The sequence below is a fragment of the Monodelphis domestica genome, chromosome 3 (genome assembly GCF_027887165.1).
Source record: "Monodelphis domestica isolate mMonDom1 chromosome 3, mMonDom1.pri, whole genome shotgun sequence".
Lineage (NCBI taxonomy): Eukaryota > Metazoa > Chordata > Mammalia > Didelphimorphia > Didelphidae > Monodelphis > Monodelphis domestica.
Window position 1 is genome coordinate 402,163,252 of NC_077229.1, and position 15,603 is coordinate 402,178,854.

General features: G+C 38.4%; 1 protein-coding gene across 1 annotated transcript in view; it reads left to right on the forward strand.

Moving 5' to 3' along the window:
* The first annotated feature begins 3,691 nt into the window (after window positions 1-3,691).
* The window catches only part of MOCOS (molybdenum cofactor sulfurase), a 120,732-nt gene continuing 108,820 nt past the window's right edge, over window positions 3,692-15,603 (forward strand). The window contains exon 1 of the mRNA XM_056824359.1: window positions 3,692-3,823. The gene's annotated coding sequence lies outside the window, so the exon portion shown is untranslated. The remainder of the gene's footprint in view (window positions 3,824-15,603) is intronic.

The window sequence follows — 15,603 nt, forward strand, 5'->3', positions numbered from 1 at the left end:
TCCTACCATTTAATCAAAGTAGTTCTTAACAAGGTTTTCTCCAACATCATTTTACATGCTAACTTTTATAGCCTTTTCTTAATCTTTACACTTCTTGACCTGTCTGTAGCTCTCTACTCTGTTAACCATTCCTTCCTGTTATATTCTTTCTTTCTTTCTTTCTTTCTTTCTTTCTTTCTTTCTTTCTTTCTTTCTTTCTTTCTTTCTTTCTTTCTTTCTTTCTTTCTTTCTTTCTTTCTTTCTTTCTTTCTTTCTTTCTTTCTTTCTTTCTTTCTTTCTTTCTTTCTTTCTTTCTTTCTTCTTCTTCTTCTTCTTCTTCTTCTTCTTCTTCTTCTTCTTCTTCTTCTTCTTCTTCTTCTTCTTCTTCTTCTTCTTCTTCTTCTTCTTCTTCTTCTTCTTCTTCTTCTTCTTCTTCTTCTTCTTCTTCTTCTTCTTCTTCTTCTTCTTCTTCTTCTTCTTCTTCTTCTTCTTCTTCTTCTTCTTCTCCTCCTCCTCCTCCTCCTCCTCCTTCTCCTCCTTCATGTAATTACATGCATGTAACACCATTTGTTTAGCCATCCCCCTTACCTTCCACTTTTCTTCCACTACAAAAAGAGAGTCTTGGTATCCTGAAAAACCAGATAAACAACTAACTGATCTTTGTTAGAAATTGATGATTGGGGGCAGCTGGGTAGCTCAGTGAATTGAAAGCCAGTCCTAGAGACGGGAGGTCCTAGGTTCAAATTTGGCCTCAGACACTTCCCAGCTGTGTGACCCGGGGCAAGTCACTTGACCCCCATTGCCTAGCCCTTACCACTCTTCTGCCTTGGAGCCAATACACAGTATTGACTCCAAGACAGAAGGTAAGGGTTAAAAAAAAAAAGAAATTGATGATTGTGATGGAATACAACTGCTCTGTAAGAAATGACAAACTGGTTAATTTTAGAAAACATAGAAAGACCTATAAGAAATTAAGAAGGGTAACACAAACAGGAACAAGATATATATATATATATATATATATATATATATATCAATAGAAATATTGTTTGAAGAATGCCTTGTGTCTGTCAACATCCAGAGAAAGAATTGATAGAGATAAGCAAGGCATGGTTTTACATATCTATCTATCTATCTATCTATCTATCTATCTATCTATCTATCTATCTATCTATCTATCTATCATCTATCTGTCTATCTATCTATCTATCTATCTATCTATCTATCTATCTATCATCTATCTGTCTATCTATCTATCTATCTATCTATCTATCTATCTATCTATCTTTTGGTTAAATGATGTCTTCTCTGGTGAAGGAAGTATAGGGAGGTTGCTACATACTTGAGAATTTTAACGTAACAAACAAATGCATAAGCAAATTAAAAATTTATGATGTGCCTGCCAGACCACCTGAGAGAAGAGAGATGAGTTGATGAAGTCAAATCAACAAGTATTTATTAAAAACTTTCTATGTTCCAAACACTGTGCTAAGTGCTAAGAATACAAGTACACAAGCAGAAAGAAAGATAGTCCTTATAATAAACTGGAGGAATTCCATGTGAACTGGAATGAGCTCCAGGAATTGATGCAGAGTGAAAGGAGCAGAACCAGGAGAACATTGTACACAGAGACTGCTACACTGTGGCACAATTGAATGTAATGGACTTCTCTACTAGCATCAATTCAGGACAATCCAGAGGAACTTAAGAGAAAGAACACTATCCTCCTCCAGAGAAAGAACTGTGGGAGTAGAAACACAGAAGAAAAACAACTGCTTGATCACATGGGTTGATGGGGATATGATTGGGAATGTAGATTCTAAGCAATCACCCTAATGTAAACATCAATAATATGGAAATAGGTCTTGTTCAATGACACATGTAAAACCCAGTAGAATTGCTCATTGGCTATGGGAGGAGGGAAGGGAAAGAACATGAATCATGTAACCATGGAAAAATATTCAAAATTAATTAATTAAATAAACTTAATTAAAAAAAAAGAAAAATAGTCCTTAGTCTTTAGGAACTTATAATGGGGGGAGATATCACACACAAAAAAAAAGCTGAAAAGGGGAGGGAAGAGATGAAAGTTGTTTTAGAGAAAGTCTGGCAGAATCAGGAATGTAGCAGGCACCTTTTAAAAATGGAAGTTTGGGAGGAATCAGTCAATCAGAAGAGAAGCCACAACGGTGTACTTCCAATGTTTTAAATCCGGGGGTTGAGTGAGCTTCCAACATGAAGGAGCTTAATGGTACAGAAAGTCTAGTCTGGAGAGGGAAGCCCAAACTGAGTCTTTACTGTCCAAGAGATCTGGATCTCATGAACTGCTTAGTGCAGATCTGAAGTGAAAGGGAAGTAAGTATCTGGTCTGAAGTCAATTGCACAAAGTATCTTGACCTTTTGGAGGGAGTATAATGGACTAATTGAGATGTTTTAGGTTTTCTGTGTAAGCTGGTACATCCACATGTGCCTTTGCATATTAAGTATCTTCTTTGGTAAAGGAAATAAATCACTCTCCTATACCTGATATCCATATTGTACCCTGAGTTCTTTTTCTAGGAGGGGCACTGTTGTCCACATTTTGGGGAGGCACTAGATAGGAGCCACAGCTAAGCTTTGTTCAGAAGATTTTCCAAAGTTACTGTAGGGTGGAGGGGGATTGATAACAAACCAGACAAGGGCAGAGAAAAAAGCCTGTCCTCCACCTAACAATGAATGATATCCATATCAATATGGGAATAGAGAGGTCTTAAATATACATATTCAACTCTTATCTAACTCCTCAACCCACATCCCAACATCCCTGTTTATTGGACATTTCTACCTGGATATCTCATAGTCATTTCAAGTTCAACATTTCCAAAACAAAACTCATTACTGTACTTTCAAACCCCACTCCTTTCTCTAACCACTATTTCCATCAATGGTACTACCATCTTTCTCGTCTTCTAGGCGCATAACCTCAGAATCTTCCTCTCCCTCAGCTGGCATAGCCAATCGGTTGCCAAGTGTTTTTTGATTCTAGATCCTCTTTTCTCTACTTTGACAGTCACCACCTTGATTTTTATCTTTATTTTATTCCAGTAACAAATTTACACATATGTTTTTCAAATTTACAATATTCATGTTGTCTCCTTCCATTCTTCCTTTCCCTCTCTGGGAACTGACAAGCAATTCCACTGGGCTATACATGTATAATCATTCAAAACCTTTTTCCATATTATTCATTTTTGTAAGAGAATAATCTTACAAAACCCAAACCCCCAATCAGATACCCATGTAAACAAGTGATAAATCATGTTTTCTTCTGCATTTCTTAGGTGCTACATTCTACAGGAGAAGTCTTTCTTGATATCCCTAATTAATAGTGCTCCTTGTGGAAATTATATTGTATTTATTGTATATGTCAGTGTATGAATTGCTTATTCTCTATTAGGAAAGAAAATCTTTGAAGGCTGGAACTGCTGAATTTCTGTCTTTCTGTTTCCAGTGTCTGACACCTAGTAGATATAAAATAAATGCTCATGAGATCCAAGATTATGTGATATAAGGATATTAAAGAAGTTAAAGCTGCCTAGTCAGTGTGCACTGCTTTCCTTAAATCTCCAGGAAAATGGGGTGGCACTATACAGTATATTCATTATCCAGAGAGGGAGTGCAATTTCTGAGATGACCACTAGGTGGTGACGTGATCAAGTTCCTGGCCACCTGGTCCTCTCAGGCTGCTCTGCTTGTTATTACTCGGTCATTTTTCAGTGCCGTCCAACTCTTCATAACCTCATTTGGAGTCTTCTTGGCAGAGACACTGGAATGGCTTGCCATTGCTTTCTCCAGCTAGTAAGCTGTAAGTATCTGAGGTCAGATCTGAATGTAGGAAGATGAGTCTTCCGGATTCCATGTCCAGAGCTCTATTGCAACATCCAACGGCCCTTAGATTTTCTAAAAAATTGTGGTATCTCCAACTGACCGCCAGAGGGCTCTTGGCTCACAAACACGGTCCTCTTGCCATGACTGCTGGATTTCAGGAGGTGGCGATGATTTGCTTTTGATTTAAGCTACATAATGAAAAATGAAATATTCAGTATTATTAAGTTATAAAATCTGTGGCTCTGCTTCTCCCGCTCTCTGATTCTCCTCTTATAGACTAATGACCTCCTTTTATTATGCGGATACTTACATTCAATTCACTATGGCCACAAGGTTTACTGGACACAACAAAAATGCAAAGAAGATTAAGTGCTTCCCGGATGCAGAACCTCTGGTGCCAACCACATGCCCCAAATCTCCCATTCCCTTTATTCTTGTATTTTATTTTGGCATTGGTTTATTTTTATTTTATTTCATTTGCATTTTATTTAGCAGTAGACCATTTTATTCTCTGAGACTAGAGCAAAAGAGGAGAGGGTAGATAAATAAGTAGAGAGCTTTTAAGGTATAGAATAGGTGAGGGCAAGGGAACCTACAACATACAGTCTTAGCATTTTTTCCCCTTTCCAATTTTTTTTAAAAACCCTTACATTCCATCTTGGAATCAATACTGTTTATTGGTTCCAAGGCAGAAGGGTGGTAAGGGCTAGGCAATGGGGGTTAAGTGACTTGCCCAGGGTCACATAGGTGGGAAGTGTCTGAGGCCGGATTTGAAACTAGGACCTCCGGTCTCTAGCCCTGGCTCTCAATCCACTGAACTACCCAGCTGCCCCCTTGTTTTCTAATTTTTAAAATAATAGAAATGTACTATTTCTTCAAAAGCTTTTTTCAGTGCCTGTTGAAGTAATCACATGATTCTTGTTTCTGTCATTAAAAAAACTAATTATGTTTATAATTTTCTTTTTTTTAAACATTTGTTTAGAATATTTTCCCATGGTTACAAGATTCATGTTCTTGCCCACCCCTTTTCCCTCCCCCCTCCCAGAACTGACTCGCAATTCCACTAGGTTATACATATGCCATTGTTAAAAACCCATTTCCATATTATTTATAATTATAATAGTGTTTTTCTAAAGCCAAAATCTCAGTCATATATATCCATTGATCCACATAATCAATCATATGTTTTTCTTCTGCATTTCTGCTTCCACAGTTCTTCCTCTGGATGTGGATAGTGTTCTTTCTCAGAACTTCCTCTGGATTGTTCTGGATCACTGCATTGCTGCTAGTATGGAAGTCCATTACATTCGATTGTACCACAGTGTATCAGTCTCTGTGTACATTGTTCTCCTGGCTCTGCTCCTCTCACTCTACATCACTTCCTGGAGGTCATTCAGTTCACATGGAATTCTTAGTTCATTATTCCTTTGAGCACAATAGTATTCCATCACCAACATATACCACAATTTGTTCAGCCATTCCCCCAATTGAAGGGCATCCTCTCATTTTCCAATTTTTTGCCACCACAAAGAGTGCAGCAATAAATACTTTTGTGCAATTATTTTTCCTTATGATCTCTTTGGGGTACAAACCCAGCAAAGGTATGTCTGGATCAAAGGGCAGGCAGTCTTTTAAGGCTCTTTGGGCATAATTCCAAATCGCCTTCCAGAATGGTTGGATCAATTCACATCTCCACCAGCAGTGCATTAACGTCCCAATTTTGCCACAACCTCTCCACAACCTCTCCAACATTTATTATTTTCCTTTGCTGTCTGTCATATTGGCTAATCTGCTAGGTATGAGGTAGCACCTCAGAGTTATTTTGATTTGCATTTCTCTAATTATGAGAGATTTATAACACTTTTTCATGTGCTTATTGATAATTTTGATTTGATCCTGTGAAAACTGCCTATTCATGTCCCTTGAGTGTCGATTGGGGAATGGCTTGATTTTTTGTAAATTTGACTTAGTTCCTTATATATTTGGGAAATTAAATCTTTGTCAGAGAATTTTGTTATGAAAATGTTTTCCCAGGTGTTGCTTTCCTTTTAATTTTGGTAACATACAGTATTAATCTTATTGTCAAGATCATTTGCTAAGAGTTAGAGGTTGGAGAAGCACTGGAAGCTTTAGCGGAGTTGAAGGGTCTTGTAATTATCACTGTGGGGAATGTGATAGGAATTAATTAGAAATTAATAAAAATCTTAATTCCTAATTTTCCTCACTATGCTATGCAGAGTGAAGATTGCTATACGCACTAGTTAGAACCCCAATAACTCACTTGTTATTCCATTTGAGCAATTGTGGTATTCTAGATAAACTAGAACTGCCTAGTGGTGGGGTGGTGGGAAGGTCTTAAATTCAGCCTTTGGGTCTACTGTATATCCTCTTTGATCAGAGGAGTATCTTGCAAGCTTCAAAGGATCTGAAGGATGTTGGACTGCTCATCTCATTGATACTCAAGGCAGTGTTGGTGAACTTTTTAGAGAGATATGAGAAATATCCTTAGGCATGCATGGAAAGGAGGAGGGGAGCAGACTGACCCTGCATCCCTCTGGCTTTCTAGTAATGAACTCTGGCAAACTCTGGGTTTGCTGGGGTGCTGGGTCAGGGTGATGACATGCATGCCCACAGAGAGGGCTCTGAGTGCCCCCTCTGGCACATGTGCCATAGGTTTGCCAGCATGGCCCTAGCAGCATTCCTAGAGAAGCTGACAGCAGTATCTGCATTGGTAACTAGGACCAGATGGGACATAGATTTATGTTTTTTTTTTTTTTTAATATATTTTATTTGATCATTTCCAAGCATTATTCGTTAAAGATCATTTTCTTTTCCTCCCCCCCACCCCCCATAGCCGACGCGTAAGTCCACTGGGCATTAGATGTTTTCTTGATTTGAACCCATTGCTTTGTTGATAGTATTTGCACTAGAGTGTTCATTTAGAGTCTGTCCTCTGTCATGTCCCCTCAACCTCTGTATTCAGGCAGTTGCTTTTCCTTGGTGTTTCCACTCCCATAGTTTATCCTTTGCTTATGAATGGTGTTTTTTTCTCCTGGATCCCTGCAAGTTGTTCAGGGACATTACACCGCCACTAATGGAGAAGTCCATTACGTTCGATTATACCACAGTGTATTAGTCTCTGTGTACAATGTTCTCCTGGTTCTGCTCCTCTCGCTCTGCATCACTTCCTGGAGGTTGTTCCAGTCTCCATGGAACTTCTCCACTTTATTATTCCTTTTAGCACAATAGTATTCCATCACCAACATATACCACAGTTTGTTCAGCCATTCCCCAATTGATGGGCATCCCCTCGTTTTCCAGTTTTGGGCCACCACAAAGAGCGCAGCTATGAATATTTTTGTACAAGTCTTTTTGTCCATTATCTCTTTGGGGTACAGACCCAGCAGTGCTATGGCTGGGTCAAAGGGTAGATATTCTTTTGTCACCCTTTGGGCCTAGTTCCAAATTGCCCTCCAGAATGGTTGGATCAGTTCACAACTCCACCAGCAATGAATTAATGTCCCTACTTTGCCACATCCCCTCCAGCATTCATTACTTTCCTTTGCTGTAATGTTAGCCAATCTGCTAGGTGTGAGGTGATACCTCAGAGTTGTTTTGATTTGCATCTCTCTGATTATAAGAGATGTAGAGCACTTCTTCATGTGCTTGTTAATAGTTTTGATTTCTTTATCTGAGAACTGCCTATCCATGTCCCTTGCCCATTTATCAATTGGAGAATGGCTTGATTTTTTGTACAATTGATTTAGCTCATTATAAATATGAGTAATTAAACCTTTGTCAGAGGTTTCTATGAAGATTTTCTCCCAATTTGTTGTTTCCCTTCTGATTTTAGTTATATTGGTTTTGTTTGTACAAAAGCTTTTTAGCTTGATGTAGTCAAAATTATTTATTTTACATTTTGTGATTCTTTCTATATCTTGCTTGGTTTTAAAGCCTTTCCCCTCCCAAAGGTCTGACATGTATACTATTCTGTGTTTACCCAATTTACTTATGGTTTCCTTCTTTATGTTTAAGTCACTCACCCATTTTGAATTTATCTTGGTGTAGGGTGTGAGGTGTTGATCTATTCCTAGTCTCTCCCACACTGTCTTCCAATTTTCCCAGCAGTTTTTATCGAATAGTGGATTTTTGTCCCAAAAGCTGGGATCTTTGGGTTTATCGTATACTGTCTTGCTGAGGTCGCTTTCCCCCAGTCTATTCCACTGATCTTCCTTTCTGTTTCTTAGCCAGTACCAAATTGTTTTGATGACTGCTGCTTTGTAATATAGTTTTAGGTCAGGGACTGCAAGGCCCCCATCGTATGTGTTTTTTTTCATTATTTCCCTGGATATCCTTGATCTTTTGTTCTTCCAAATGAACTTTGTTATGGTTTTTTCTAAATCAGTGAAGAAGTATTTTGGTAGTTCAATGGGTATGGCACTAAATAGATAAATAAGTTTGGGTAGGATGGTCATTTTTATTATATTGGCTCGTCCTATCCATGAGCAGTTAATGTTTTTCCATTTGTTCAGGTCTACTTTTAGTTGTGTGGCGAGTGTTTTGTAGTTGTGTTCATATAGTTCCTGTGTTTGTCTTGGGAGATAGATTCCTAAGTATTTTATTTTGTCTAAGGTGATTTTGAATGGTATTTCTCTTTCTAATTCTTGCTGCTGAGCTGTGTTGGAGATATATAGAAAAGCTGATGATTTATGTGGGTTTATTTTGTATCCTGCAACTTTGCTAAAGTTGTTGATTATTTCAATTAGCTTTTTGGTTGAATCTCTAGGATTCTTTAAGTAGACCATCATGTCATCCGCAAAGAGTGATAACTTGGTCTCCTCCTTGCCTATTTTGATGCCTTCAATTTCTTTATCTTCTCTAATTGCTACTGCTAGTGTTTCTAGTACAATGTCAAATAGTAGGGGTGATAATGGGCATCCTTGTTTCACTCCTGATCTTATTGGGAATGCATCTAGTTTATCCCCATTGCAGATGATATTAGCTGTTGGTTTTAGATATATACTGTTTATTATTTTTAGGAATGACCCTTCTATTCCTATGCTTTCTAGTGTTTTTAATAGGAATGGGTGTTGTATTTTATCAAAGGCTTTTTCTGCATCTATTGAGATAATCATGTGGTTCTTGCTAGTTTGCTTGTTGATGTGGTCAATTATGTGGATGGTTTTCCTAATGTTGAACCAGCCCTGCATCCCTGGTATGAATCCTACTTGATCATGGTGAATGATCCTTCTGATCACTTGCTGGAGTCTTTTTGCTAGTATCCTATTTAAGATTTTTGCATCTATATTCATTAGGGAGATTGGCCTATAGTTTTCTTTCTCTGTTTTTGACCTGCCTGGTTTTGGAATCAGTACCATGTTTGTGTTGTAAAAGGAGTTTGGTAGAACTCCCTCTTTGCTTATTATGTCAAATAGTTTGTATAGTATTGGGGTTAACTGTTCTCTGAATGTTTGATAGAATTCACAGGTGAATCCATCAGGCCCTGGAGATTGAGGTTTAAGTAACCCCCCCCCCCCTCTCTTCCTCTCCTTCTTATAGGAGTTTTCTTCCCCTCCCCTTCCCATGTGAATCTTTGTGTGAGAACCATTATTCTATTTGGTCTTTCTTTACCCCCTATTTATACATTACATTTTCCCCATATGTTAGTATACATAGATTGATATAAATGTAGTCCTTATAGAAGAGAGTTTGAGTAAAAGAAGAAGATAACATTTTTCCCCTTTCCTTAATATTTACCTTTTCAGGTATTCCTTGCTCTTCGATTTTCGGTATCAAACTTTCCACAGAGCTCTGGTCTTTTCTTTGCAAAAAGTTGGAAGTCTTCTATTTTGTTGAATGCCCATACTTTCCCTTGGAAGTATATAGTCAGTTTTGCTGGGTAGCTGATTCTTGGTTGGAGACCCAGCTCTCTTGCCTTTCTGAAGATCATGTTCCATGCCTTACGATCATTCAGAGTAGAACTTGCAAGGTCTTGTGTGACCCTGATTGGTATTCCTTTATATCTAAATTGTCTTTTTCTGGCTTCCTGTAGGATTTTTTCTTTTGTTTGATAGCTTTGGAATTTGGCAATTACATTCCTGGGAGTTGTCTTTTGGGGGTTTAGTGTAGAAGGTGTTCTGTGAGCTCTGTCAGTGGATGTATTGCCCCCTTGTTCTAGAATCTCTGGGCAATTTTCTTTGATTATATCTTGTATCACCATGTCCAGTTTGGTGTTTATTTCTGGCTTTTCTGGGAGTCCAATTATTCTTAAATTTTCTCTTCTCCCTCTATTTTCCAGATCTATCACCTTGTCGGTGAGATATTTTATGTTCTCTTCTAATTTCTTGGTGTTTTGGCTTTGCTTTATTAGTTCTTGCTTTAAAGCCTGGTTTTCTTTTACAGTTTGGTCAAACTGGTTTTGTAGATGCATGAATTTCTTTTGCATTATTTCCCACTTTTCCTCCCAGAGGGCTTCCATCTTTTTGGTCATTTCTGATTCAAATTCTTCATGGGTTTGTGGAGAGTTTCTATTTCCTTTGGAAGATTTTGGAGAATTTTCTTGTATATCTTCTTCTATCTGCTCTGTATTTTGTATTTTGGCTCCATAGAATGTGTCCAAAGTCGCCCCTTTCTTCTTATTTTTCTTGGTATTTTGGGGCTTCTGTGCTTCTGTGGAGTTTGTCATCTCTGAATGTGGAGGATTAGCTTTTCTTATCTCTGTCTGGTGATCAGAGGCTTTAGTCCTGGGCAGATGGTTCTATGAGCTTTCCCTGGGTTAAACTGAATATGCCTCACTGGAACTGGAATGGAAGGGTCGGACCACGAGGCCACACTCTCCCCCCGGCTCACTTTCAGGAAGTTGCCTTCAGAATCGCTGGCCCTGAGGCTGTTTCGTTGGCCTGCGGGGGGGATGGGCTGCAGCTTTCCCAAGCTCCGAGGGCAAGGACTTTCACTGAGACTTGGATAGCAGGATCCAGCCCGTGAGGCTGTCTTGCCCGCCCTGAGGGTTGCTGTTGTTTAGACCAGCTCTCTGCAGTGGAAGCCCCAGGCAGTAACTTTCACTGGGACTCGGGTAGAAGGCCCTGAGGGTTCTGCTCTCTGAGCCCGGCTGGGCTGCGGCTTCCGGGAGCCTTGGACTCTGCGCTCCTACCCCTGAGGTCCGAGTGATCTCGGGTTCTGGCTTTTGAGGGGAGCCGTACCTTTTGAACCGGGTCCAGGTCCAGGAGGAGGGTTCCCAGGGTCTGTGCTGTTGATCGTTTTGAATTTCGGCGCCTTGGGAGCTTATAGTTTGAGATCGGTCGGGAAGGGTTTTCCGGAGATCTGAGCTTTAGCTTTCTCTAAGCCGCCATCTTAACCGGAAGTCGGGACATAGACTTATGACACCACAAGGAGATCAGCCAAGAAACTACATCATGTTTAAGAGGAAATTTTTTTTGGTTTAATTTTTATTTAGAATATTTTCCCATGGTTACATGATTCATGATCCCCTCCCACTTTTTCCTCCCTCCTTCTAAAGCCAACAAGCAATTCCACTAGGTTATACATGTATCATTGTTCAAAATCTATTTCCATGTTATTCATATTTGCAGTAGAGTGATTCTTTAACATCAAAACCTTAATCACATCCATATCACATTATGTAGTTGATTATATATTTTTCTAATGTATTTCTGGTTCTGCAGTTCTTTCTCTGGATGTGGATAGCATTCTTTCTCCTAAGTTCCTTTGGATTGTCCTGTGCCATTGCATTGCTACTAGTAGAAAAGTCCATTACATTTGATTGTGCCATAGTGTATCTGTCTCTGTGTACAATGTTCTCCTGGTTCTGTTCCTTTCACTCTGCATCACTTCCTGGAGGTTGTTCCAGTTAACATGGAATCCCTCCATTTCTTTGTTCCTTTCAGCACAATAATATTCTATCTCCAATAGATACCACAATTTATTCAGTCATTTCCCAATGTCTTTTTCCTTACTATCTTTAAGAGGAACTTCTTGAGAACCCCTCAGAAAGGAGGAAAAGACTTCCCAAAATTAGGAACCATGAATTGCCTCCTTGTTACATGTTGAACCTATTTTTTTTGTTAGCACTTATTTATTTTTTACATATAACATAACAGTATTATAATATGATTTATTATAAATATGTAATACATTATAATAATATATTTATCCAAGAGAAACAAGTTCTCACATCAGTTATGTTCAAAAATCTGTCTCATTCTTTTTTTTCACTCTCTTCCATTCCTCCTTCCTTCTTCTTCTTCCCAAGAAGGCAGTTAATATGATACAGTTTATACACATATCATCATATAATACATGTTTCCCTATTCCTCATGTTGAGAAATAAGACACATATTACTTATACTAGAGAAAAATTCATGGAGGAAATAAAATTAAAAATGCTATGTTTCAATGTACATGAAGACTTATTTCTTCAATAGTGGTGGATATCCATTTTATCTTCAGTACTTTGGAATTGTCCTGGATCTTTGGCTTATTGATAATAGTTAAATTCACAGACGATCATCATATATTATTCTTGTTACTGTGTACAAAATTCTCCTGGTTCTGCTCACTTCATTTTGCATCACTTAATATTAGTATTTCCAGATTTTTTGGTTATCATCTTGTTTGTCATTTCTTATGGCACAATATTTCATTACAAGCATATACCACTTTTCCCTAAACTCTCTATGTACTTTCAGGAGAGTATGTTACTAATTTGTAGGGGAGGTGATGTTTTGTATCAACTATTTTTACTCTATAACCTTGACAACTGTATCATCTTAGTAAACACCCCTTTCTCAAAGTTATTTAAACCTGTCTGATTAAATTAATTTTGGGTAGAAATATACTGGTGGGGACTTGAACTAATGGCATTAAAGAATCACCACCACTGTTCAGGGGGTACTTCTAGGATCTGAGCAAAAGATGTAGCCTTGTTGCAAGAGCTGATCCTTATATGTGAGCATAAGAATTGGCACAAGTATCATCAGAGAACATATATGCTATAAGGACAAAAGAATATAGTAGGAAGAAAGGAACTTTAAAGGAGGAGATGATACTGAATGATGGTCACAGAGGGAAGATGTGGTAGAGAGGATCTCAGAATAAGTTGACTATGCCAGACTTGCTTTGAATTATGGGGATTGGAAGAACAAAGGGCAGGAATGTGCTAAATAAAAGGCAAGAGAACACCAAGTATGGGGAAGTTTAAAGATTAAATCACTGCCAAGGTACTAATTAACCTGTTGGTGTAAAGAAGGCCTCTCTGCCAATGGTGTCTTCCAAGTGGATCCATTTTTTTTTTGACAAATTTAAGGGATCAAAGGACAGATCTCAGCTAGATGAATCCTGAGGGGAAGGAACCTTGAAGTTGAGATTATTCAAGGTTCAGGGCTAACTGGCAGATTCCCTATGTGATTAGGAAGAGGATTAAAGAATGTGAATTTTAGATTTTCTCCACCCTGCTTAGTCTTTAGAAATTCTAGCAACCAGGAATGTATACACCCCTACTTAAGGATTAAGTGTTGAGGAGGATGGCCTATGACTGACATGTGTTAGCACGTGACAAATCAGGAACAACTGACAGACCCCCTGGGCTATCCTAAGTCAAGCTCAAGCTACCATTGTTACATGTGAGATGCAGGAAGTAATGTAAAGAATGGTCTATATATTTCATGTCACTTTTATCCGGACTCCTGAGGAGATGTTGAGCTCTTTCAGCATTGGGAGCTTGTGGTGGTGTTCTTAGGGTTCTTGATGAGTGGTTTAGGGTGATTCCTTTTTACCTTTTACCTCCTAAAACGCTATCCTCCTAGGAGGCTCCTCATCTTGGAGGAGGCCTTGTGGCTGGAAGCCAAGCTAGATTGAGAAAGCCCTGTGGCCTAGGTCTCTGAACTCCTATCTGGCTTGCCAGAGCAGTCCAATTCCTTTTCCTCTCTCTCTTCTTAATTTCTTCCTACTATTGAAATTAAACCACCATAAAAATCCCAAACTGACTTGTGTATTTTATTAGGATTGAATTTAATCCCTAGAGGCCACTAAAATAATATATTCAGTCAACAACCCTAATTTTTACCTTAACAAGAGCAGAGGGGGCTGTGGATAACTTTAGGGGAAGAACCATTGAGAGGAGAGATAGAAAAAGAAAGAGGACCTTGGTTACAAACTTCACTTACTTCATAATTTTATCAAAGGTCAGTGCTGTTTGTGTTGAACTACAAAAACAAATAAAAGCTGTGCTTGAGAGATTTTTGATCTGGAAAATTAAACCATGTGACAGGATAGACTGACCAGTAGATGCCAGGTTGCTCTTTTTTTAAAACCCTTACCTTCTGTCTTAGAATCAGTACTGTGTATTTTCCAATGCAGAGGATCAGTAAGGCTAGGAGTTATGTGACTGGTCCAGAGTCACACAGGTAAGAAGTATTTGAGGTCAGATTTGAATTTAGAACTATTCATCTATGGGTCTATCTCGCAAACCACTGAGTCACCTAGCTGACTCCCAAGCTAACCTTAGGTGCCCATTTGCTGTTAGTTTTTCTTTTAAACTTCTAAGTCCATTTCAAGTAAGTTTTGCCTTCATTTCTCTCCCAAAGAACTCAGTAGGCTATCAGGCATTGAGGCATAGATAAATAATATCAAAAACATTTTACTTTTTTCTTCAATTATATAAAAAATTTTAAACTTAAAAAAGTTTGAGTCAAATTCTCTTCCTCTCCTCTCCTCTCTCCCCCTTCCTGAAACAAAAAGCAATCTGATATAGATTTTATATGTGCAAAATGTAAAACATTTTAAAATATTAGTCATTTTGTGGAAGAGAACTCAAAAAATGAAGAAAGTTAAATATAAGACATCATTGCATTCAGACTTCATCAGTTCTTTCTATGGAAACAGATGGTATTTTTCATCATGGGTCCTTGGGGACTGTGTACTGCTAAGGATAGCAAAGTCATTCACAATTGTTCATTGTATAATATTGCTGTTACTATGTACAATGTTTTCCTGGTCCTATTCACTTCACCCTGCATCAGTTGACATAAGTCTTTTCAGGCTTTTCTGAAGGCATCCTTCTCATCATTTTCTTATAGCATAATAGTATTCCATCACAACCAGACACCACAACTTGTTGAGTCATCTCCCATCCTCCCCCCATCAATTTCCAATTTTTGTTTGGAATTTCCAATTCTTTGTCACCATTGAAAGAGCTGTTATAAATATTTTTCATACAAATAGGGTCTTCCCCCTTTTATAATCTCTTCAGGATACAGACCTAGTATGCATTGTTTTATAGCACTTTGAGTATAGCTCCAAATTACTTTCTAGAATGGTTGGATCAATTCACAACTTCACCAGTCATGTCCCAATTTCCCTCATCCCCTTCAATATTTATGATTTTCCTTTTTTGTAGTCTTAATCTGTCTAATAGGTGTGAGATGGCACCTGAGTTGTTTTTATTTGCATTTCTCCTCTTTTTTCTTTCACAATTTCTTTTATAATGTTGTTTTACAAATTGTTCTCTTGTGTGGAAAGGAAACAAGACTAACAGTTTGTGGGGAAAGGGGCCAACTGGGAGTGGCAGTTGGGTCTTGTGTCTAGCACTTCCTTGCTGCTGTGTGGGTCTTGTGTCCTGGTGTTGGAGGAGAGAGGAGCTTGTTCAGCCCAGTCTGGAGTGGCATGCTCTTCTTGGTTCAGCCCAAAGACACAGGCTTCTAAAGGTTAGATTTGTTCTTGTTTGCTTTCTGTGTACTGCTA